Below are 24,840 nucleotides of genomic sequence, written 5' to 3' on the forward strand. Positions count from 1 at the left end.
AGACTTAGGGATTTTCTTCTTCTTCCTCAGCATAGGCCTTTGGCTATTCCTGCTGTTCTAGACATTGTTGATGATGTTTTTTCAGAATCTAGTATGGCTCCTGATTCTCTGCCTCCATCTCCTTGTAAGCCAGACAGATACTACAAGGTCCCTGACTCCCACAAATTCCTTTTCAAAAATCCTGTTGCAGATCCTGAAACCATTTCTCAGGGTCCCAAGGGCATTAAGGCTTCTACTGCTAACAATCCTATCCCTTCTGATAGAGATTCCAGGGTGATGGATAGATGGGGTTAAGAAGGTTTACACTTCTGTAACCTTGACAATCAGGGCTTTAAACTGTCAATTTCATATGCTTAAATGTCAACAGCATATCATGGGACTGCTTAAACAGAAAATTATGTTAATTTCTGACTGTGTGGAAAACAAAGATTTACAGGATTTATTGCATTCAGCTGAACAAGTTGGAAAACATACTTTGCAATGTGGTTTTGATTCTTTGTAGGCATCTTGCAGGGCTGCTGTAACTGGGTCTGTGCTAAGAAGCATGCTTGGCTCAAAGAGCAAAATCTGCCTGATCATGTTAAAGCAAAATTGTTGGATGCTCCTTTACAACAGGGCCATCTCTTTGGTAATAAGGTCTGAAGAAATTTAAAAAAAGATGGAAGATAATGGTAAATCTATGCAAATTGTGAAAGATTTCTTACAAGTGCAACCTCCAAGATTTAGTAGGCACTAGCCTACTAAGAACTGGACCTTTCCATTTCCTTCGAGAGCCACTCAATTCAAGCCCAGACATTCCAAAGGCTCCAGGTATCGGTCACAAGGGACTTTCAGAACAAAACAATGGGGTGCCTCTCACTTCCAAATCTGGAAACAACAAGACACCTCCCTATGGCAAGCAGTCTCATTGACTTTACACTTACCAAGCACTTACCTTTTAGCCATCCCTTTGGGGGGAAAACTGGCTCTTCATGCAAGAAACTGGCAACCTATAACCCAGGGCAAATGGGTTTTAAATATAGTATCCCAGGGATACAGATATTTCCACACATTGCCAGTTCCAAACGGATGGCCAGATCTGCCCCCAACTCAGTGGGCAGAGGCCCAGAAACAAGTACTTTCCCTCATGAGCATAGGGGCTATTCAACCAGTACCAGAAGAGGAAAAGTGACAAGGTTTCTATTCAAGACTTTTCCTGGTACCCAGAAAAGACAAATCATGGCGTCCAATTCTGGACTTATCTACTGTAAACACCTTTCTGGCCACTCCAAAATTCAAGATGCTGACTCTTCACCAGTTACTTCATATGCTAAGCAAAGATGCCTGGTTGGCAACTGTAGATTTAAAAGAGGCTTACCTGCATATTCCAATCAGGGAATCTTGCAGAAGATACCTCCGCTTCAAAGCAGGCTACTTTCATTACCAGTTCTCTGCACTGCCCTTTGGCTTATCTACTGCGCCCAGGGTCTCTACAAAGTGCCTGGCTCCAGTAATTGCATTTTGCAGGCAAAGAAATATTCAAATATATCCATACCTGGATGATTGTCTGATTCAGGCAAAAAACAAGGACACTCTTCTAACCTATCTGGCGTTTGTAAAAAGGGTTCTAATTTGTCTGGGGTACACTATGAACGGAAAGAAATCACAACTGATACCCTCTCAAAAAATTACATTCCTGGGTGCATGCTTGAATACAACTACCCAGATGGCTTTCCTTACGCCATAAAAGCAAATTCATTTGGTGACTTAATTCAAACAGGTGGCCACAAAAACCCTGCTTTCTGCAAGGCAAATACTGCAAGCCTTGGGGTTCATGGCCTCCTACATTCTTCTAATTCCGTATGCAAGATCACGTATGAGGAAACTTCCTGCAAGTAGAGTTCCTGTGGTGGGCAGAGGCCTGCCACCAAAACAAGGGTCTGCCATTCACACCACCCCCTGCCACCCAAACCCTAACTACAGACGCATCAAACTATGCTTGGGGGGGCACATCTGACAGGGAAGTGCATTCAGGGCAAATGGAGCCCAAATCAAATGCACCTTCATATCAATCAAAAAGAAATGCTAGCTGTACAGAATGCACTGACAGCCTTCAAGGACTACCTTCATCCCGGACAATTAATGATAAAGACGGACAACACCATGGTTATGTGGTACATAAACAAGCAGGGGGGTACACACTCATACCCCCTTTGCAGGCTAGCCATGGCATTGTGGAACACTACCTTGACCTTTCAAGTACAACTACAAGCCCAATTTCTGCCAGGAAAGCTGAATACTCTGGCAGATGAACTAAGCAGAAATCTCATGGACCCACACAAATGGAAACTGGAACCATGGGTTTTCAACATGTTGACACACAAATGGGGGAGCCCAGACATAGATCTTTTTGCCTCACCCCAGAACTATCAGTTGGACAAATTTTGCACAAGAACTCATCACAAAAAGCCTGGAAAGTGGATGCTCTATCCTTCAGCTAGAAAAACTTATCATTCTATGCCTTTCCCCCTCTGCCTCTGCTCTCCAAAGTTCTACTAAAAGTCAAATGGGACAAACCAAAAATGATTTTGATTGCTCCAGACTGGCCTCGCCAACATTGGTACCCACTTCTGCGCAATGTGTCACACCTTCCACCGTGGCACCTGCCTCAGACACCTTATTTAACCAAATTCTGCGCACTCAGCTCCAAACTTTGAAACTTGCAGCATGGCTAATCACCTAAATTCGCCCTCAACATCCCTCAGCAAACCTGTGATGGATGTCATTTTGGAGGCGAGAAGGCCTAGTACTAGAAAATCTTATGCTGACAAATGGAAAAGAGTCTGTGCCTGGAATCAATCTCATGGGATAAGCCTAGCAGTGCCCAACATTCCTCAGATTTTACAATACTTAACTGAGATGCTTCACAAGGGCCTGTCCTTTTCTTCCATAAAAATCCATGCCTCAGCCATTTCAGCTCATTACAACACAGAACCTCCCCTCTTCTCTCATCCTCTGCTAAAGCAGTATCTCAGAGGGGCCAAAAACATAAGACCACCCAGGAGAGCTCCAACCCCTGCCTGGGACCTCAATTTTGTATTGGAAAAGCTCACTCTCCCTCCTTTCGAGCCAACTGCTACTGCAGACTTAAAATTTCTCTCCTGGAAAACAGCTTTCCTTTTAGCAGTCACTTCAGCTAGAAGGATTTCCGAATTACAGGCTCTTATGGCAGTGGAGCCTTTCATCATTTTTCATGCGGACAGAGTATCTCACAGGACCAATCCATCCTTCATGCCTAAAGTGTGGTATCCAGTGTGGCTCTTAATCAGACCATTCATTTGCCAACTTTCTTTGGGGGAGCGGATTCTGCATTCATTGGATGTACACAGACAACTTGGATTTTACTTAAACAGGACAAAATCTCAAAGAAAATCTGAACAACTGCTGGTGGCATTTGCTGCAGGGGCAGAGGGAAAGGCTATTTCAAAGCAAACCATTTCCAAATGGATAAGCCATTGTATTCATTTCTGCTATATGCACCATGGTAAAACTATCCCCCAGGGGATTAGATCCCATTCCACCAGGGCTGCATCTACTTCAACACCCTTTCTCAGAGGTGTTCATACCAGGGACATTCTAGAAGCTGCTACCTGGAGCTCTGTTCATATTTTCAGCAAACATTACCATTTAGCACTTTTCTCTAAATCCAGAGCTGGCTTGGCCACTGCTGTCCTGCAGGGCCTTATAGCTGGTCCTAATGCTGTATAATTCCCTCCACCCAACCATAGCTTTGGGAATCTACCCAAATGTAATGACTGCAACAGTGAAACATGAAGAACATAGTACATTTGTGTACACTTACCATAAATGTAGATGTTCGAGTGTATTCACTGTTGCAGTCCTGGTTACCCTCTTCCAGACCCCTCTTTTTCTCTGGCTATACCTCTACTTTCTCTCACTATGCTTAAAAGCCCTTTTGGTGTATTTGCTTTTGGTTGGAGGTATATTTTTTGTAATTTTATTTGCTCCCCATTTGGGTGGCACCTGACATCTGGGCAAGAAAAACTAATGTAATGGCGTCGGCTGCATTTTTTATACCCCTGACGACCTGACGTCACAGGAGAAGGGACAGCAACCGACGCAGGACCCAAGACTTTGTTAATCAGGCCGACTGAGGGCAATCTGTCAGCAGATTACCCAAATGTAATGACTGCAACAGTGAATACACTCTAACATCTACATTTATGGTAAGTGTACACAACTGTACTTTCTTTCTTATTTTCTCTTTTATTTCAGTGTTGATGTTTTACATCATCCAGAAATGGAAAATTTCAGTGTGGCAGGCAGATTACCCATAACGATCGTCACAAACAGTATCTCTTCTATTTGGGTGATTTTCACAACCATATGCAGTGTTCTGTCTGCCAAGCATTTGTCCCTAAGACCTTGCATAGATGTCTCTCCTTGTCTATTTACCTAGAAAACTAACGTCTAAAGTTGTTGGAGCAAAGTGCTATGACAAAGTCTTCCCGTCCCGAGGGTCAGCTGCTGGCCAAGAAAAAGGAAAAAATCAGGTCTGATTCATCTGCTGTCCAACAATCCCTGGACATCTTTCTCAAGGCTGGTGGAAAGCCCAGAGGATCATCTGGTTGTTGCTTTGGATTCCTCTTCCACTACCCCATCAAGAGTCCAGCATGGATCTGACTTCTTGCACATCCTTGGAGGCTTTTCAAATGTGTGCTCCAGATGTTGAGGGGGAACCTCAGCTGATCATATCTGAGGGGCCAAGAGAAATTCTGCACATTTTAGTTCGGGAATTGATTCCCACAATGCTGGTACAGTGTCAGCAGGGGTCTGAATCACCTAGGATTTTTCATGCTGATGTCTCACAAAAGAAGAAACTAAAAAAACGAGCATATTTCCCCTGCAGTTAGAGATTCCCAACGTGAATGGCAGGATTTTACTCAGGGGTTGTTTAATGCTTTAATCGCTGTAAAGCACCCTCAAGGGGTCTCTGTGTCAGCCCCTCCCTGCTGCTCTACTTCTCTTAAGAGACCTAGAGAGCGAGAGTCGTCTGATAAGGATCTGGATTCTGGGAAAGAGTCCTTAGCATACTCCTGTTAGACCCCTTCCCTTCTGGACTATGGGTCTGAGGAAGAGGATTCTATCAGTTCAGATTCTCCTTTAAATGAACTCCTTTGTGGATGCTGTTTCATGATGGAATTTTTCAAACGGAATTGTTCTCAGGTTTATGATATTCAGAAAGGTATTATGAACGACTCCATATGGAGTCTGCTCAACCCTCTACTGTTTCTGCAGTTCTGGCTGCCCTCCTGGATACTTTTTCAGCAGCTTCTGTAGCCCCTGATTTTCAGCCTCCAGCTCCCAAGAAACCTGACAGATTTTAAAAGGTACCTGATGATTGTAAATTTCTGTATAAATATCTTTCTGCTGATCCTTCTGTGGTGCCTTTCTCTTCTAACAAACCATCTAAGCTGTTGCCTTCTGCTAAGCTTCTACTGTCCTTCAGACAAAGATACTAGGGCCATGGAATGGCTGAGCAAAAAGGTTTATACTGCTGCTACCGTGGCTTTTAAGGCTATTAATTACCAGACTTGTATAACTAGGTATGTTTTAGCCCTTCTTTCTCAAGTCGTTTCTGACCTGATTCTGAAGGGAAGGTTTTGGCTCTTTCCTTGTTAGGTTCTGTCTCCCAAGTGGCTCACCATTCCATTAAGTGCAGTTATGATGAAGCTAATGCTTCTTCTAGGGCTGCTGTATTTGGTTCTGTTCTGAGGCATTACTCTTAGCCTTTTCTTCGGACTTTGCCCAATGACATTAAGGCCATATTATTGGACGCTTCTCTTGGTAATAAAAATCTTATTTTGCTGTGCTGTTGCTGAACGTTTTAAATCCCTCTAGGATAAGGGCATGGCCTTGCAGGAGTTGAAATATAATGTTAAGTTGTCAATCTCGCCTTCATTCTTGCTGGATGGGTTCGGAGCCGATCATCGGCTCCGACTCGGCCACTCTAAAAGCTCGAGAGCTAGTTCCACCGGCTCGAGGCTCCCCTATATCCCACAATGCTAGGCGGTAACTCCTCAGATCTCGTTTGCCGCTACAGCGATCGAGGTGTGTTCCTACCGGCTCAGGTTAGTTTTTTGGTAAAGAACTAGTTTCTTAGCTTTTTTTCCACAAAATCTTTAGATTTTTCCCTCGGGCCCTAGGCCCAGTCCCTCCCTTCCTATAGTGAGTGACTGTGTTTTATAGGGATTTTTATTTTTAACTACTATAATTTGTTTAAATTAGTTTTATTTTCCCCTAAGTGTAATCGGTGTGTGTGTGTGCTTGTGTGTTACACTTTCCCTTAGATATGTCTAAGGAATCAAAGGTCTCAGGCTTTAAGAAGTGTGACTCGTGCTGTAAGATGATGTCTCTGACAGACGGTCACACTTCTTGTGTGTACTGCTTGGGACCTTTGCACCTGCAGGACTCATGTGCTGTTTGCCATGGCTTCAGCCCTCGAGTCCTGCAGGAGCGAAAAAATAAGCTTATTCTAAGGGGCTTACTTAAGCCTGAGGGTCCCTCGACTCAGTCTTTGGGGAAATCCTCTAAGCCTTCTAGACCTTCGGCTCCAGTCTCTGAGCCGTCTTCTGGAGGACCTAAAGCTATTCGAACATCGGCTCCGGCCGGAGCCGATGAAACTCAAATACAAGCCCCTACGGTGTCCTCGGCTCCGGCCGGAGCCGAGGAAAACATTACTCTTGTCGGCTCCGATTATTTTATCGGAACCGACATCCAGAAAGAGGTCCCGCCCTCCATCTATTGGCTCCGTTCACTCGGCTCCAGCATCACCATTGCTGTCTGAACAGAGCCATAGATCTCACTCTTCTAGGTCTTCCAGGTTATCGGACCATGACCTTCAGAGAGTAGTGAGTCGACTTCTTAAGTCCGAGGCATTAGCCCAGATGCTTCAAAGTCCGACTCAACAGTCAAGACCTACTCCTACCACTCAAACTATTCCTCCTCTGACTCTTTTGAGTTCGGAGCCGGGGCGGCTCGGACCTGAGACTATGGTGGCGTCGGAACCGATACCTTTGTCTTCGGTTCCGTCGTCTACTCCGATGTCTTCCCTGGAAGAATCTCGGCGCCGGATTTCCCTCGTAGGCTCCGAGGGGGCGAGTGGCATCGGACCCTTGTCCGACCCCGCTCTCCCTCTCGGTGCTTCGGCGCTGGTGAGTTCGGCTCCGACATCGGCCTCGGAGCCATCACTGTCGGTGCCGGGGGATGTTTTCAGTTTTTCGGAACGGAGACCTCCGGCTCTGCCTGTCAGGGGTGCCTTCGAGGTCATGAAGAGCGTGTTAGAACCAGGTTCTACTCCACAGTCAGTTCTTTCTGCCCCTCCCCCTATGGTGCCTCCAGTGATTTCGACTCACTCTGTCATCCCCGACTGTAGAGAGCCAGCTCCTCAAGTTTCCCCTGTGGGGATCTCCTCCTCTTCCGAGGCCTCTCCTGACCCTGTAGGAGAGCCCCCTAGGAAGAGGCAGTGTAAGAGGAAGCACATTGACTCCCCTGAGTCTGTCACCTCTGACACTGATTTAGAGGATTCTGAAGGTTCCCCTCGTTCCCCCTCTGAAGATGTCTCCTTCGCAGACATCCTTGAAATCTTAAAACAGAGGGGGAATTGGCCAGCCCTCAACCCTTCAGAGGATGAATCAGTGTACCTTAAGGCATTTGGCTCTCGCCCTTCCACCTCCTGGGTGTCCCCTCCCTTTGACCCCCTTATGCAAGTGGTGGCAAAGAAGGCTTGGGCGGCTCCTGACTCAGTGGAACCCACCCCCAGGAGACCATCAAAATTCATCACGGCCCCCAAGGATAAAGAATTTCTGACCAAAGGCGTCTCTGTTGATGCTATGGTGGTGGCTGCGGCTACCAAGAAGGAGTTAGCTGATCCTTCTGTGCCTGTTCATCCTCCTAATAAGGAGTCTGGGTCGATGGACAGGTACGGGAAGCGGATGTTCTTGTCAGCGACCTTTACTATGAGATCGCTGAATTACCTGTGTCATTTTACTCGACTTCAGAGGGACTTACTCAAGGAAGCGAGTGAAATGTTGAACGACCCAACAGCTGCGGGTTTTCAGGATAGGATGAACTCTCAGCTGGCTACCCTTAATTCTATAACCAACTCCTCCATGCGCCTCCTTTCATATGCAGCTGATGGAGCAAGTAGAGCTGCAGGTACAGGTGTAGCCTTGCGTAGACACGCCTGGATGCGGCTTTGTAACTTTGCGGACCCTTTTAAGGCATCCTTCACTAATTCCCCCTTTGATGGATCATCCCTCTTTGGTCCTCAAGTGAAGGAAACCCTGACTAGGTGCGAGACTGATGGCAAAACTCTTTCTGCCGTCGGAGTCCGTTTTTCTACTCCTTCTAGACCTTACCCCAAAGGTCAGAAGGGGTCGATTCCCCTCTAGAGGCAGAGGGGGGAACAACAATGGTAGACGCCGCCGTAGAGACAGAGGGTGCCCACAGAATCAGGGCAGTCGAGAATCTTTTTCTGACAAGCCCTTTCAGCATCCCTGAGGTGTTGCCCGACTGTCCACCTTCGGAGGCAGTCGGGGGAAGGTTGTCTCTGTACCCAAAAGCCTGGCTATTCCTAACTCAAGACAAGTGGGTACAGTCTATCATTTCCGAAGGCTACAGAATCCCTTTCCTTTTCATTCCGAAGCTGTCCAAAAAATCCCTTCCAGATGTTCCACCCAGTCAAAGGGAGCAAGCAACATCAGAAATTTCAAAGCTGCTCGCAAAAAGAGCCATTCAACCAGTGCCAGCAGACCAAGTAGGATCCGGAACCTACTCCAAATTCTTTTTGGTTCCAAAGAAAACAGGGGACTGGAGACCCATTTTGGATCTCAGCAACTTGAACAAGTTTGTCAAGAAAACAAAGTTCCGGATGGTCACGCTGCAGTCCATTCTTCCCCTTTTGGGGCGGGACAGCTGGATGTGCTCTATAGATCTCCAGGATGCGTATTATCACATCAAGATAAATCGACGCTCCAGGAGGTTTCTCCGCTTCAGGCTGGGAACCAGTCATTTTCAATTCAGAGCCCTGCCCTTTGGTCTCACTACAGCCCCCCGAGTGTTTACCAAATGCATGGCAGTGGTAGCCTCTCATCTGAGACGACAAGGATTCCAGGTGTTTCCTTATTTAGACGACTGGTTCCTTACAGCCCCCACCAAGCATCTTCTACTCCTCGCCAGAGACTACACCTTTCGAACATGTCAGGCGCTAGGCATTTCAGTAAACTACGAAAAGTCTGTCTTGTCGCCTTGTCGTGTTATTACTTTCATAGGCGCAAATCTAGACACAGTCAAAATGTCAGCCAGACTCACAGAGCAGAGAATAGCAGACATACACAAACAGGTCTTTCTTATCTTGCAGACCAACAAGGTCAAAGCCAGACGGATCCTAAAAGTCTTGGGGATTATGGCGGCGGCCATCCCTCTTCTACCATTAGCACGCTTCCATATGAGGATTTTACAATGGATGCTCTTCACACAATGGTCTTACCAAAGCCTCCCAATGTCCCATCCTATTCGGATAACTCAATCATGCAAGAATCATCTCTCTTGGTGGATCACATCTCCTCAGCTCCTCCTAGGGAGACCTTTCGTCCCTCCCCCTCCGGTTGCTACAGTGACAACGGACACCTCCCTGATCGGGTGGGGGGGGCATTTCCAGGGCAGGACAGTCCAGGGCATGTGGCAACCGTTCGAGTGCCACTTGCACATAAACGTCCTAGAGATGAGAGCAGTGCTTCTAGCGTTGCAAGCCCTACAAGACTCTCTTCCCAAGGGAACTATAGCAATCCAAACAGACAACATGTCTGTAGTGTGGTACATCAACAAACAAGGCGGAACGAGATCTTACCCCCTATGTCGAAAGGCACTCAGACTGTGGCAATGGGCGATTTCTTTTCAGCGATTTCTGTTAGCAACGCACATCCCCGGGAAGTCCAATGTGATTGCAGACAAATTGAGCAGAGCTATTCTCATGCCTCACGAGTGGTCTCTGAACAATTCAGTGTTGGAGAAAGTTTTTCGAAAGTGGGGCAGGCCTTGCTGCGACCTTTTCGCTACTCCCCAAAACAGCAAGTGCGACGATTTTTTCACCCTCTTTCCCCAACCAGGCCACCCCAGCAGAGACGCTTTAGTACACGTTTGGCCCCAGGGACTTCTTTATGCCTTTCCTCCCTTCCCACTGATATCTCAATTAATTCAGAAAGCCATCACTCAGAAAGCTTCCATGATCCTCATTGCTCCTTACTGGCCTCGACAGGTTTGGTTCCCATTTCTTCACCGTTATCTGTTGGAACAACCTTGGCATCTGGACCCAGTCCCAGACCTCTTGACCCATCAGTTGGGTCAGTTGCACCACTCCCTTCCCTCTCTGAACCTCACAGCTTGGTTCCTCCAATTCCGACCTTAGCCAGGCTTCCTTTGATATCTCACTTAGTTAGAGATATCTTAATTGCCTCTCATAAATCTTCCACTCGGAAGATTTATCATAGCAAGTGGAAACATTTTTCCTTTTGGGCGCAGTCAAAGAATATAGATCCTTTCACTGCTTCTATTCAAACAATTCTAGACTTTCTAGCCGAACTTTTCCATGCAGGTTCATCCCCATCTACCATTAGAGTTCAATTGGCTGCAATTTCGAACTTTCATGTTGGAGTCTGAGTCCTCTATTATGTCTCACAAACTCTGCAAGGCCTTTTTAAAAGGTGTCTTTCTACTCAAACCACCCATCAGAGATCCTCCTCCTCAATGGGATCTCAATTTGGTTCTGGCATCCTTAATTCTTCCCCCTTTTGAACCTGCGGCTTCATGTTCTATAAAATTACTTTCATGGAAGACACTCTTTTTAGTAGTTATCACCTCAGCTAGAAGAGTCTCTGAACTTCATGCTCTGTGTAGTCGACCCCCTTATCTAGTATTTCATAAAGACAGGGTGTCCTTGTGTACTAACCCATTCTTTTTGTCCAATGTAGCTTCATTGGCAAATTTGAAACAAACCATTGAGCTTCCTGTTTTCTTCCCAAATTACTCTAATAGGTCAGAACAAAAGTTACACTGTTTAGAAATTCATCGCCAACTTAGGTACTATTTAGACAGGACCAAACAATTCAGGAAGTCTGACCAACTGTTTGTTTCTTATGCAGAAGGTAGAATGGGCCTTCCAGTTTCTAAAGTCTCTCTCTCTAGATGGCTTACTTCATTGATTACCCTAGTGTATGAGATAAGACATCAACGGTTGCCATCCAAACCCAGGGCTCATTCAACCAGAGCTTTAGCCACTTCTGTAGCTTTCCAAGATAGGCAGCCTATTGATTCAATTTGTTCTGCAGCTACTTGGGCTTCTCCCCATACCTTCATTTCTCATTATAAGTTGGACTTGGCCTCCAGAGACCGAGCCAACTTTGGTTCCACTGTACTCAAGAGTCTGTTCCGATAGGCCACCCGGGACAATGTGCTAGGGACGCGGTCCCATCCAGCAAGAATGAAGGCGAGATTGACAACTTAACATTTAGAAGTTATGTACCTACCATAACGTTCCATGTTAGTTGTCTTCTTCTCGCCTTCTTTCTTGCATCCCACCCTCCTTCCCCCTAGCCAGGACAGACCTAGAAGAGTTTCTTTCTTGGTTCCTTATGGAATTTTATTGCTGGCCTTAGCTTTCAAATGAGATCTGAGGAGTTACCGCCTAGCATTGTGGGATATAGGGGAGTCTGGAGCCGGTGGAACTAGCTCTCGAGCTTTTAGAGTGGCCGAGTCGGAGCCGAGGATCGGCTCCGAACCCATCCAGCAAGAAAGAAGGTGAGAAGAAGACAACTAACATGGAACGTTATGGTAGTAGGTACATAACTTCTAATTTTCGTTTCTCCTATCCCTAAGTTTTAGAAGAGTTATCTTTCCAAATCTGCTTTGTTTCACAGACAGTCTCACCCTCCACTCAAAGGCAGAAGAGGTTCTAGGTGTGTACCTCCAGCTAAGTGTACTCAGACCCCTGTTTCAAAGAAACTTCCTTTTCAGGACAAAGCAGGATGTTCATCGTGCATACAGCTGCAGTCATAACAGATGGGTTCTCCTGCCGTCAGGCGGGTCCTCGGTCGGCCGAATTCCAAAGTCTAGGTCCGGCGTCAGTTGTCGTCGCTTCTTCCCTGATGTCAGTGCGACAGGGATATAAAGGAACCAGCCAACGCCATTTTCTTCAGTCTTTTTTGCCGCGCGGTGCCCGAAGCAGAAGCAGTTCGCAAGTGCCGGTCGGCCAGCTCCTGAAATTACGAAATTTGGAAACTGAAGTCTTCTTAAAAGCTAAGTACCCCATTGGGGAAACTTTTCTTGCCTCAGACCAATGTCAGACAAAGTTAATAATTGTATTTCTTGTGGGAAGCAAATACCGCATAAGGATTTCCATTCCCTCTGTATACCTTGTTTAGGCCCAGACCACGACGTCTCGGTCTGTCGCTTTTGTGCTACATTTAACAAACGCACTATTAAGCGTCGGGCGGAGTTCGCCCAACATTATTTTGGGAAAGCATTTAACTATACCATGTCGTCGGATACTCCGACTCCGGTTTTGTCTAAAAAACGCAAAGACAAGGACCGACACACGAAGTCCGCGGCCTCTAACGACACCACGCCAAAGCCAACTACATGGGGTCCGGTTCTCAGTGAGGCACCTACGCAGCCCCTGATTACTGACGACACTTCTTTGACGGTGTCTCCTGTGCCCGAGGTCTCAGGCTCCTCGGCCCACACCCCGACTTCAGATACCGAAGCCACCCTTGGCGTTGAAACTCAGAATGTGGACAGGTCCACCTCCACTCAAGGTGTCTTCAGACCTTCCTCTTCTTTCTCCATCAAAGCTTTCACAAAGTCTAAAGCAACCATGCACCCTAAGAGACCAGCTACACAGGGCCCATCTGCAGGCCCCATGCCTAAGAAACAGATGCTTAAAATGGCTGAGGATTTAATTACTCTAATCAGAGGTTCTCAGCCCCCACCGGACAAAAGGCCCAGAGTGGAGGAAGATTCCCCCTCCTCTGATCAGGGCTCCATTATTTCAGAGCACTCTGAGGATGAGGAACATTCTTACTCCCCTTTTGAAGACTCTGATGTGGAGGAGTCCATCCCTTCTGTATCCCCCCCCCCTGAGGATTACTCATTTGGGGAAACTTTGCATACCTTAAGGGAACACTTCCACTGGGAAGGCCAGGATTATTCAGATTCCAAGAAAAGGCTCAGGGAATTTCTTTTGTTACCTCAGCATAGGCCTCTGGCTATACCTCCTGTCTTGGATATCCTAGATGATGTTTACTTGGAGGCCTGCCTTAACCCAGACTCTCTACCTCCAGCTCCAGTTAAGCCTGACAGGTACTACAGGGTTCCTGACTCACACCAATTTCTTTACAAAAGCCATGCTGCTGATCCAGAAACCATTTCACAGGGCCCCAAGGGAGTTAAGGCCTCCATTGCCAAAAATCCATTGCCTTCCGAGAGAGATTCCAGATCCTTAGAAAGGTGGGGAAAAAAGGTATATACCTCGGCTACCTTATCCATGAGGGCCTTAAACTGTCAGTTTCATATGCTAAAATACCAACAGTTTTTGTTATCACAATTGAAGAGTAAAATGTCACAACCTGAACAACCAGACTTGAAGGAGTTGCAGGATTTGATGCATAGTGCAGAACAAGTGGGTAAGCATACCTTACAATGTGGTTTTGATGCTTTAGAGGCCTCATGTAGAGCTGCTGTTACAGGATCAGTCATACGTAGGCATGCCTGGCTCAAGGAACAAGCCTTGCCTGATCATGTCAAAGCTAAATTACTAGACGCCCCTCTTCAAAAGGATGTACTATTTGGTGCGAATGCTGAGGAGGTATTAAGGAAAATGGAGGAAAAGGCTAAATCAATGCAAACTGTGAAAGAATTTCTACAGGTTCAACCCCCACGTTTTAGTAGAAATTGGCCTTCCAAAAACTGGTCCTTTCCTGCCACAGACAGACCCCAAAGAGGCAGATACAGGCGCCCGAGGGGCAGAGGACAATCCCAAGGATCGTATAGAGGCAGACAATGGCAAGCTCCTACACCAAGAGGTGGTGAGGACAACTCGCAATCTTTCAGAAAGCAAACCCAATGACTTTCCCTTTGCATGCCAACCAGGTTTCAAATGGCAGCCCCCTTAGGAGGAAAGCTGGCATTGTTTTCAAAAAATTGGCATGTTGTCACAAAGGACAAATGAATCCTGGACATTATAAACAGAGGCTACAAATTCCATTTTCACACCCTTCCAAAAATGAGAGGCATGCCAAACCTGTCACACAATCAAAGGGCAGAGGCACAGAAGCAAATTACAGATCTCATAAACATGAAAGCTATTCAAGAGGTACCTACGCACAAACAAGGTCAAGGTTTTTATTCCAGGCTATTTCTGGTGCCAAGGAAGGGAAAAGATTGGAGACCTATTTTGGATCCATCCATCCTAAATACATTTCTACTCGTACCAAAATTCAAGATGCTCACTCTACAGCAACTTCTTCTCATGCTGGGCAAGGAGTCTTGGCTGGTAACATTGGACCTCAAGGAGGCATACCTGCATGTCCCAATCAGACAAAATTGCAGAAGGTACCTCAGATTTCTTGCAGGTTCAACCCATTATCAATTGTCTGCATTGCCCTTTGGCTTATCTACTGCGCCCAGAGTATTCACGAAATGCCTGGCATCAGTAATTGCCTACGGCAGACTTCAAGGGATACAAATATACCCCTATTTGGACGACTGCCTGATCCAAGTGGACAGCAAGCACATTCTTCTGAAACATCTGTCTTATGTAATAATGCTATTGAAATCTCTGGGATACACAGTCAACAAAAAGAAATCAAGGCTAATACCCTCTCGGAAGATAATTTTCCTGGGTGCCAATTTGGACACAAACACCCAGATGGCCTGCCTCACACCAGAGAAGCAGGGGCAGCTAATACAATACTTAAGAACGCTAGCAAATTGCACCAGGCTGACTGCAAGGAAAATCCTGCAAGCTCTGGGATTCATGGCATCTTGCATCTTACTAATCCCATGAGCAAAGCTGCATATGAGGAAACTACAATGGTACCTGAAAAACATATGGTCTCAACACAGCCACAGTTTGGAAACAGTAATACCACTAATTCCATGTCTGCAAAAGGAATTTCTGTGGTGGGCTCAAGCATGTCAAACAAACACAGGTCTTCCATTCAGCAAGCCTCAAGCAAATCCAAGTCATCACAACAGACGCCTCAGACTACGCCTGGGGGGCGCACATGACAGACCGGTGCATTCAGGGCAAATGGTCCCAAAAAGAAAAGCACCTTCACATCAATCAAAAAGAAATGCTAGCAGTAATAAATGCTATTATAGCTTTCAAGGACCTTTTACAACCAGGTCAATTATTGATAAGAATGGACAACACCACAGTTATGTGGTACATAAACAAACAGGGAGGAACACATTCATACCCCCTATGCAGGCTGGCCATGTCACTTTGGAGCATGGCCATGGACTTACAAATGGAACTACAAGCACAGTACTTGCCAGGCAAGGAAAACACGCTGGCAGACAACCTAAGCAGGAATATGACAGATCCACACGAATGGAAATTGCATCCAAAAGTTTTCACAGAAATAATCCAAGAATGGGGAAGGCCAGACATAGATCTCTTTGCCTCCCACAAGAATCATCAATTGACAAAATTCTGCTCAAGGATCTTCCATCCAAAGGCCTGGAGAGTGGACGCTCTTTCTTTCAGTTGGACATCAATGACAGTTTATGCCTTCCCTCCTCTTCCTCTGCTGCCCAAAGTTCTATTAAAGACCAAAGCAGACAGACCAAAGATGATTCTCATTGCTTCGGACTGGCCAAGACAACACTGGTACCCACTCCTGAGGAGCCTGACGCATTCCCCACCATGGACCCTGCCTCTAATGCCTCTTCTTCTGACTCAGCACAGCTTCAAAACTCTTCACAGCCAGCTAAACCACTCAATCTAGCCGCATGGAAGATTCCTTAGCATCTCAAAAGGCCCTACTCTCCAAGGAGGTGCAGGATGTCATTTTGGAGGCCAGAAGGCCATCAACTAAAAAAGCTTACTCCGCAAAATGGAAACGTTTTTGTGTCTGGAATGAGAAAAAGGGCCAGGATCCTGGAAAATTGAATTTACCTCAAATACTACAATATTTGGCTGAACTGCTAAGCAGTGGACTTTCTTTCTCCTCCATCAAAATACATGCCTCAGCCATTTCTGCAAAATACAACACTGATCCACCTTTATTCTCTCACCCAGTCTTAAGACAGTTCCTCGGAGGGGCTAAGAATTTAAGGCCTCCAAGGAAACAACCAATACCTGCTTGGGATCTTAATTTAATTCTGGAAAAATTGACCTTGCCTCCCTTTGAGCCAGCTGCCTCATCAGATTTGCAATATTTGTCCTGGAAAACAGCTTTCCTTCTGGCTATCACCTCAGCTCGTAGAGTTTCAGAACTACAGGCTCTCATGGCTGTCCAGCCTTTTATCATCTTCCATCAGGACAGAGTTTCCTTACGAACCAACCCGTCCTTTATGCCTAAAGTGGTATCCAGGGTAGCTTTAAATCAGGCCATACATTTACCTACTTTTTATCCTAATCCTCAAAACAAAGGGGAGAGATTACTACATTCCTTGGACATCCACAGACAGCTGTGTTATTATTTAGACAGAACAAAGCCTTTCAGAAAATCAGAACAGCTCTTTGTGGCCTATGCGGTAGGAGCTCAAGGGAAGCCAATTTCCAAACAGACAATCTCAAAATGGATAGCCCACTGCATACGCTTTTGCTATTCCTTTCATGGCAAAATTGTTCCTACAGGCATTAGAACTCATTCCACCAGGGCCACAGCCACCTCTGCAGCCTTCCTCAGAGGAGTTCCTACCAAGGATATTTTGGAAGCAGCCACTTGGAGTTCTGTGCATACCTTTTCCAAGCACTACAACCTACCATTATACTCCAAATCTAGAGCAGGCTTTGCCACTGCAGTCTTGCAGGGCATTTTGGCTCCTCCTAGTTCCAACTAGTGCCTACCACCCCTTTCTTAGCTTTGGGATTCTACCCATCTGTTATGACTGCAGCTGTATGCACGATGAACATAGTACAGTTTTGTAGCTACCATAAATGTAGATGTTCGAGTGCTAATACAGCTGCAGTCCAGGTTTCCCACCCTCCTTCCCCTCTTGGGACAGGCCTATAGGCTAACGCATCCTCATACAACCTGATCGGGGTTTTCATTTATGATATATTTGCGTGCAACTATTGTATTTTGATTATATAGCACAGCATTATCACACAAATTGATTATTATTGCCTTCCTTCTGGGGGAACCTGACATCTGGGGCAAGAAAAACTGAAGAAAATGGCGTCGGCTGGTTCCTTTATACCCCTGTCGCACTGACGTCAGGGAAGAAGCAACGTCGGACCTAGACTTTGGAATTCGGCCAACCAAGGACCCGCCTGACGGCAGGAAAACCCATCTGTTATGACTGCAGCTGTATTAGCACTCGAACATCTACATTTATGGTAGGTACAAAACTGTACTTTCCATCTGACACTTCAGTTCCCTTTTTCCTTCATAGGTGTGTACTAGGCTAATGGCCCTGGGGTCTTTACAAGCCTAGTTAATAGAAATGCCCTGGCATTGTGCCGGTTGTCATTAATTCCTAGTGGCTCTATCAAGTAGAGCCACTGGAGTGATCCCCGAGGTGAACTTTCTGTTTCCCATCCACTCATCAAGATTTCTCTTGGAGGGCTAGTGATGTGCTCTGCTTGACTTGTATGGGAAGTCTATTCCAGAGCATGGGCAGTCTCTGGGTTATGAACCTGTCCCTCCAGCATGTTCTGTTGATTGTGGTAATGAGGTTGAGGTCTCTGGAGCGTGTGGTGCGAGGGATTGGGATTTCCTTAGATGTAGCATTTCTAACAGAGCTGGGTCAGACATGGCTTTTTAAGTCAAGCAGAGATTGGCTCTTAGCAGACGATATGAGAGAGAGAATAGCTGGAGTTTTTTTAATCTGTCCATGTAGGACATGTTTAAGGCCTAGGATCCTCTTCATGACATATTTTTCTGGCCTCAATAGCTGTTGCAGGTGTCTAGTGAATTACATGCCAAAATGGGCATTATACTCTATGATTGGTCTAATGAGGGAAGAGGAGAGAGATGTGTTGACCTCTTTCTTCCTGGATGCAAAACCCTTGGTAATGAGATGTGCCACATAGAAGGACTTTCTGACCACAGTGGCTATGTCACTGTAACTTCAACAGGTTGCCTTCTCCCTTTGTCTTTCCATGTCCCTTCTAAATTGGTTAAGGATCATACTAGACTCCTGGGTTTTGTACATCATCCGCCAGGGGTATTTCATAGTGTGGAAGTCTCTTCCTCCCTTTCTGAGCATTCCCTCAACCTCTTCAGGAACAGATTCCTTTCTTTCCAGAGGTGCTTCATGCTCTTTTGGCCCAGCGTATCATTCAAGTTGTGCCTCCTGCCCAGGAAGGGAAGGGTTTTTATTCCAGAATGTTTCTGGTTTGGGAACATGGAGACCAATTCTGGATCTTTCTCAACTCAATACCTTTCTAAAGGTCCCCTCTTTTTAGATGTTGTCCCTTCAGTCTTTGCTCTCTCTTACTCTTCCCCAGGTATTTCTGGTGTCTCTGGATCTCAAGGATGCCTACCTTCATATCCTTATCCATCCCCTTTTCAGAAAATGTTTGCATTTCTGTTTCTTCCTTACATTTTCAATTCTCTGCTTTGAACTTTGGCCTTTTTACTGCCCCAAGAGTATTCACCAAATGCCTCACTCCTGTCATTGCCTTTTGCAGGTTGAGAGGAGTTCAGATCTTTCCTTAATTGGATGAGCTGCTCATTCAGGCTTCATCCCCCGAGGTTCTGCTTCAGGACCTCCAGTTTGCTGTTTCCCTGCTGCAAAGCCCGGGGTTCACCATAAACATTCAAAAATCAGTCCTGGTTTGTTCTCAGGATAATGTTTTTTTCAGCTGCAGGATCCAGAACAATCCTGTGCTGGAGTCCGTGCCTTCCCCCAAGGCTCTCTCTCTGATCGCTTTTTTTTTCCAGTTTCTTCTTCCTCTGCCTTCAGTCACAGCCAGAGATTTTCTCAGGGTCCTAAGATTTATGGCTTCCACCATTCCTATGCTGCACTTGGCCAGTCTCCCTGTTTTTTTTTGTTTTTTGTTTTTTTTAAATATCTCTCCAGTCTTATAAGTTTCTAATACCATGATGGGAATGGACCCCATTCCTAAGTCAAAGTATGATTAAAGTTAGTGAAATTAGTATTTTTTTATTTTTATTTTACATTTGTTAACCGGGATGGCCTGACTGGACGAGGTCCATCTACAGCGGAGGCCCAGGGAGAAAACTTAATTAATACAACAGGCAATGATAATAATACATAATGTAAAGTAAAGACTTTGTTATTGAGCAATATTTTGTGCATAATAGAACAGTACGCAAAGTAAGACCATGGCAATATATACAAGTGAACATTGTTAGTCATCAAAATATACAGACAGAGATCACAACAACTGTTGTATTGTTTCAGTCTTTGATGTTAGACAGAAGTACTCTTCACAGCACCCGCAAAGTACCCAGTAATGACTCATCCTGCTATTCATATGGAGTTACAATGTATTGGTAACATATCTAAGTATGATTGTAAATTCTTTTTTATAAGACCCTGTTGCTGTTGCTACTACTGGAACTGTCTGGGTATCTTTCTTCCACATTACTCTCACTTCTGCCTTCAAATCCTGGTATTTTATGACTTTGTCTCTCTCTCTATGTAAGAAACTGTGTCACTGGGTGTAGCAGTTTCAATGATCAATGCTAGTTTTGTCTTCTTTTCATGGACAACTATGTCTGGTTTTCTCGCATCTATTTTTTGAACTGCTGTTAATGTATGATCCCGTGTGAAGTAAATTTCATCATTTTCTATGATGCTTTATGGTTCATGTTTCCAGTTTTTTCAGCTACTTTGATATTGTAATGTTTGCACAATCCCCAGTGCAACAGTCTTGCCACAGTATTATGCCTTTCAGTATACAGTCCTTCTGCCGTTAGTATATTGCAACTAGCAAGAAGATATGCGACCATTTCCAGTTCTGCTTTACAAAACCTACATTTATCTGTTTCTCCCACATGTTCAATGGACATTGTAAACCAACGTGTACATAGTCCACTATCTTGGGCCTTCAAGTTTGTTTTTATGGATAATTGTAAATTGATTAGAATTAGTGCTCAATTGACAAGGGGGAGGGCATAAGGTAGGTTTTGGCTTAGAGTAATGTTTGTTTCTGTATAGCATGCCTAGTTTTTGATGGGTTTTCCTGATATTGCTTTGGATGTGGTGGTCAAATTTAAGATCATCTATTATGACTCAATAGTTTGGTATGGTGGACTAACTCAATTTCAGTGCCATTTGATGAAAAGATTTTGAAAGATGCTTTGTTAGCGTGTGAGTTTTGGGGGTAAAGAGGACTTTGTTTTTTGGGGGGTTGAGTAGGAGTTGTGCTCTTCTAAACCAGGTGTCAATGCAGACAGCTTGTTGAGTGATTTCTTGGAGGAGAGTTAAGGTGTTTGAAGAGCAGATGATGGTAGAGTCATCTGCATATTGAATCAAGATGCCGTCACAAGAAGATAAATGTAGGTTATTGGTAAAATATTTAACAGTAGAGGGCCAAGGATGGATCATTGTGGGACTTCTGTGGAAATGGGAAGGTAGGCAGGGAAGTAAATATTGTGGGAAGAAACGGCCAGGGAATTGTTATGGCTAGGCTTGTATAGGCCTTAGGGCCAATAGCCTAGTACCAACCTATGAACCTATTAACCTTTAGTCTTTTGGTTTAAATTCACCTCTCCTTAACCATTCCTGCATTCTCTCCTGATCAACATGAGGTTGTTACAACAGTCTTCTATACTTGCAACTATATTTCTGCATTTTCCACATTTCTTGCCTTCTCATCTGATCCTTCACCTTATGTTCTTTCTTTTGTTTTTTGGCACATTCAATTGCTGCCTGATTTTTATATCCTTCTGGTTTGATTTCCATTCCCGCTTGGCACTTGCATATGCTTTTGCTAAACTAAGCAGAGAAAACATCTTAGACTTACTCTCCTCATGTTCAGAACTTTCACTATGTTTTTGTTTTGTTAGGTCAGCAGATATGCATGCAGTCCGCAATTGCAGATCTGTACGTGCAGTTAGTTTTGAAGAGGCCCATACCCCCTTCAGAATGGTGCATATATAGTCTTGCTATGCACTGATTTTTATAAATCATTTAATGAGCATTAAACTTCCTACTTATTTTCCTGTCCAACACCTTTTGGGGCCAATCAGTCACTCAGAAACTGTAAGTTAGGACAGGAAGAGCAAATTGATTCATACCTTGGACTTTGCTCCTAGATATCAACACTCTTTTCAGTATTAATTTTAGTCTCTAAAATATTCCCAAGTTTTGTTTGGATTTGTTCATGTTTTATTATTGATCCTTTGTCAATTCCCAAATATTTAGACACTCCCCTCTTGCTCAGGTTCTTTTATATCACATTTCTGTCTTACACTGAAGTTTTCTTTGTCTCTATCTGGAAACACCAGCAGTACATGAAATCAGTGTGGCTTCACCACTGCCTTTCCCTGGATTTCCTATATCTCTTCCTTCCCTATCTCAAGTGTCAAACTTGACTGGTGGATTCTTTAGCCTTTTCTTAACCCAGGGCTTCCTTTCCAACCTCCAGTCCTGACTTGAGCTCTTTTCAAATGCCTCAAACAGGAAGTGGGGTGCTGCCTTCTGTTCTGTTAAAGTCCAGGGTCTGTGGCTTCATCAACAGAGGTCAGACCACATCAATGTCAAGGAGATGAGAGCTCTCCTCCTAGCTGTTAAGTCATTTCATACCCTATTTCTTCTTGGGCCTCTCTAAGTTTTCACAGTACCACAGTGATGTGGTATATCAATAAGCAAGGGAGGACTCTGTCCTACCTTCTTTGCAGGCTTACTGTTCAGGTCTGGGATCCAACTGTCCAGTATCAAGTGACTCTTTAGGCTGTCTACATTCCTTAAGAACAAAATATAGTGGTAGACTCTTTGAGCAGGTCCAGCTCACAGGCTTATGAATAGATGCTTCACAGTGATGTGTTTCTGGACATTGTCCAGTGGTAGGGTATTCCTCAGGTAGAGCTTTTTGCCTCCCCTCTGAAGAGTCACAAGTCCTTTGGCTTGGAATGTGGATGCCCTATCTTTTCCTTGGCAGAAGATCTGTTATGTAAGGAATACTGCAGCAGTAAAGAGAAGGACATCTGCTGTTATGGTAAGATTTTACATAACTTTACTAATAGGCTGACCAAAATTCCATATTGAAGAATATTGTCTAACTGGTGTAAAGAATCAGGCTAGATTGACTTCTCTTGTATTGTCCTATAGTACTATCCTTCATAATTAGTTTAGATTCAGAAAGGTGTTATAGATGAAAGTAATGTAAATGTAAGAATATGGGTATAGCAGTGTCAGCCCTATCAGTGGTAGTACACTGAAGGATAGGAATAACGCTAGTAATAAATGTAGTCGATGGGTGATGGCACTGATGGTAACAGTGATAATAGATGAGTAACAACACTAGTGATAGTAGTGGAAGAAGAAGAATGACACTATTGGTACCAAGTGTAATAGATTGGTAACAACACTAATGGGAACAAGGGTAATAAATGGTTAATGGCACTAATGGTAATAAATGTAATAGATGGGTATGAATACTAATGATAGCAAGGGTAAAAGATGGCTAATGATACTAATGGTAACAAGTGTAGTAGATGGGTAACAATAGTAAGGTAACATGTATAATAGAAGGGTTGTGACACTGATGATAACAAGTGTAATAGATGGGTAACAACACTAATGATAAGTGTAACTGATGGGTAATGACACTAATAGTAACAAGTGCACTAAATGGGTTACAGTTCTAACACTAACAAGTGTAATAGGAAATGACACTAATGGTAACAAGTGTAATAGATAGGTAATGACACTAATGGTAACAAGTGTAGTAGGTTGGTAATGACACTAATGGTAACAAGTGTAGTAGGTTGGTAACACCACCAGTGGTAACAAGGGTATAATGGAACAATGAAAGATAGCTTGAGTTTAGATTACTGGGATAGTAGCTGCTCTTAGTAGATCCAGGAGTATTGTGAATGAAGACTGTAAAACAAGTATAATAATAATAGAGTGTGAGAGAACAGCAATAATCAGGAATACAAGCAAAGCACAGTTATGTCGAATTTAAGGATAGTCCAGCTGCCACTGAGTTTGCAGTGTGATGAATGTGAAGCAACACGAGTATGACCAGCCTTAACCCAAGTTTAACACAGGTATCAGAAGTTTAACCAGCAGCAGCAGGTATCAGAAGTGCAGTAGTTATGGTCATTTAGGGATGGCCTAGATGCAACTGAGTGTGCTATGACATGAAAAATAACAGCAATATTCAGAAGTGCAGCATACCTCATTGCTGCTGAGCTGACTACAATTGTAAACTAAATTTAGCAGCAGTAATCACAAGTGTAGTATGTACCAAATTTAACAGTAGTAATCAAGTGTAGTGTATACCAAATTTATCAGCAGTAATCACGTGTAGTGCTTACCATATTTAGCAGCAGTAATCACAAGTGTAGTGTATACCAAATTTAGCAGCAGTAATCACAAGTGTAGTGTAGTGTATACCAAATTAAGCAGTAGTGATCAGACATGTATAAAACACAACATTCCTTTCAAGGATGGCCTGGAGATGCCACTGAGTTTTGTAACAGCAATAACCAAGAGTATATGGAACATACTGATACAAGTGACTGAAAGATGAATTACAGTGAAAAGCAGTGAGAGTCATTCATAATGATCCATCATTCAATGAACAGGTAGTGAATAATCTTTGATGGACCATAGTCTTGCGTTATGCAGCTTGGAGTATAGTGCACAGTCTACCTTATGTAATGGTAGTAGGAATAGTGCAACCTTAACTTTGGATATCAGTAAAGATAGGACAGACAGATTATGCTGGAAAGCAATAATGCATATTTACTTCATGGAGCGTGGTGATTACACTCCAATATCTGGAAAAAGACAAATCAGTAAAGTGCTACTGTAGCCAAGACCTAATCTAAATAAATAATAGGCACCCCATGCTTAACTTGTTAAGGTCGGGTCTCACGCTAGACAGCCAAATCTGCGACTGCTTACCAGCAAATGATAGCAGCAGAATAAAACACAGATTTGTTTCTGCCTGCTATCCATACCAATAGCATGTCCCTGACTTCATGTTATGAATTAGAAAGTAGCTAGAGTAACAGGATGTGTGTTCCACAGCATTTTCTGAAGAATTCAAAGTCTGGAACTCAAATGGATGTCATTATTTAGTGACTTTAATCTTTAAAAAATGTGTGTGAATACCAAAGATTTTTTGAAAATCGGACCAAACATATGAGTCAAAATTCTGAACATTTGACACGCATGGCAAGGTAAGTGTAAACTTAAGGGACTGTATTGTACTGTATTTCTAACAGTGCTCAGTAAGTGCTTTACTGCTTTGAAAACCGTCAAAACAGTAGATGTTTTTTTTCCTTTCTGTTTTCTGTAACTAGTAGTACACGGAGCAGATGAAGTTCCGTGCACATCGAGCTTCACTCTCGATGTGAATTACTTGGCATCCATGTCTCAAACACAATAAACAGGTTATGCTCA

At 44.2% G+C, this 24,840-nt stretch overlaps 1 protein-coding gene across 5 annotated transcripts in view; it reads left to right on the forward strand.

Annotated features, from left to right (window-relative positions):
- Positions 1–24,840, forward strand: part of NPRL3 (NPR3 like, GATOR1 complex subunit) — a 1,033,612-nt gene that overhangs the window by 530,018 nt on the left and 478,754 nt on the right. The gene's annotated exons all lie outside the window — the stretch shown is intronic.

This window comes from Protopterus annectens, chromosome 12.part0, assembly GCF_019279795.1.
Source record: "Protopterus annectens isolate FY-2018-M chromosome 12.part0, PAN1.0, whole genome shotgun sequence".
NCBI classification, from domain to species: domain Eukaryota; kingdom Metazoa; phylum Chordata; order Ceratodontiformes; family Protopteridae; genus Protopterus; species Protopterus annectens.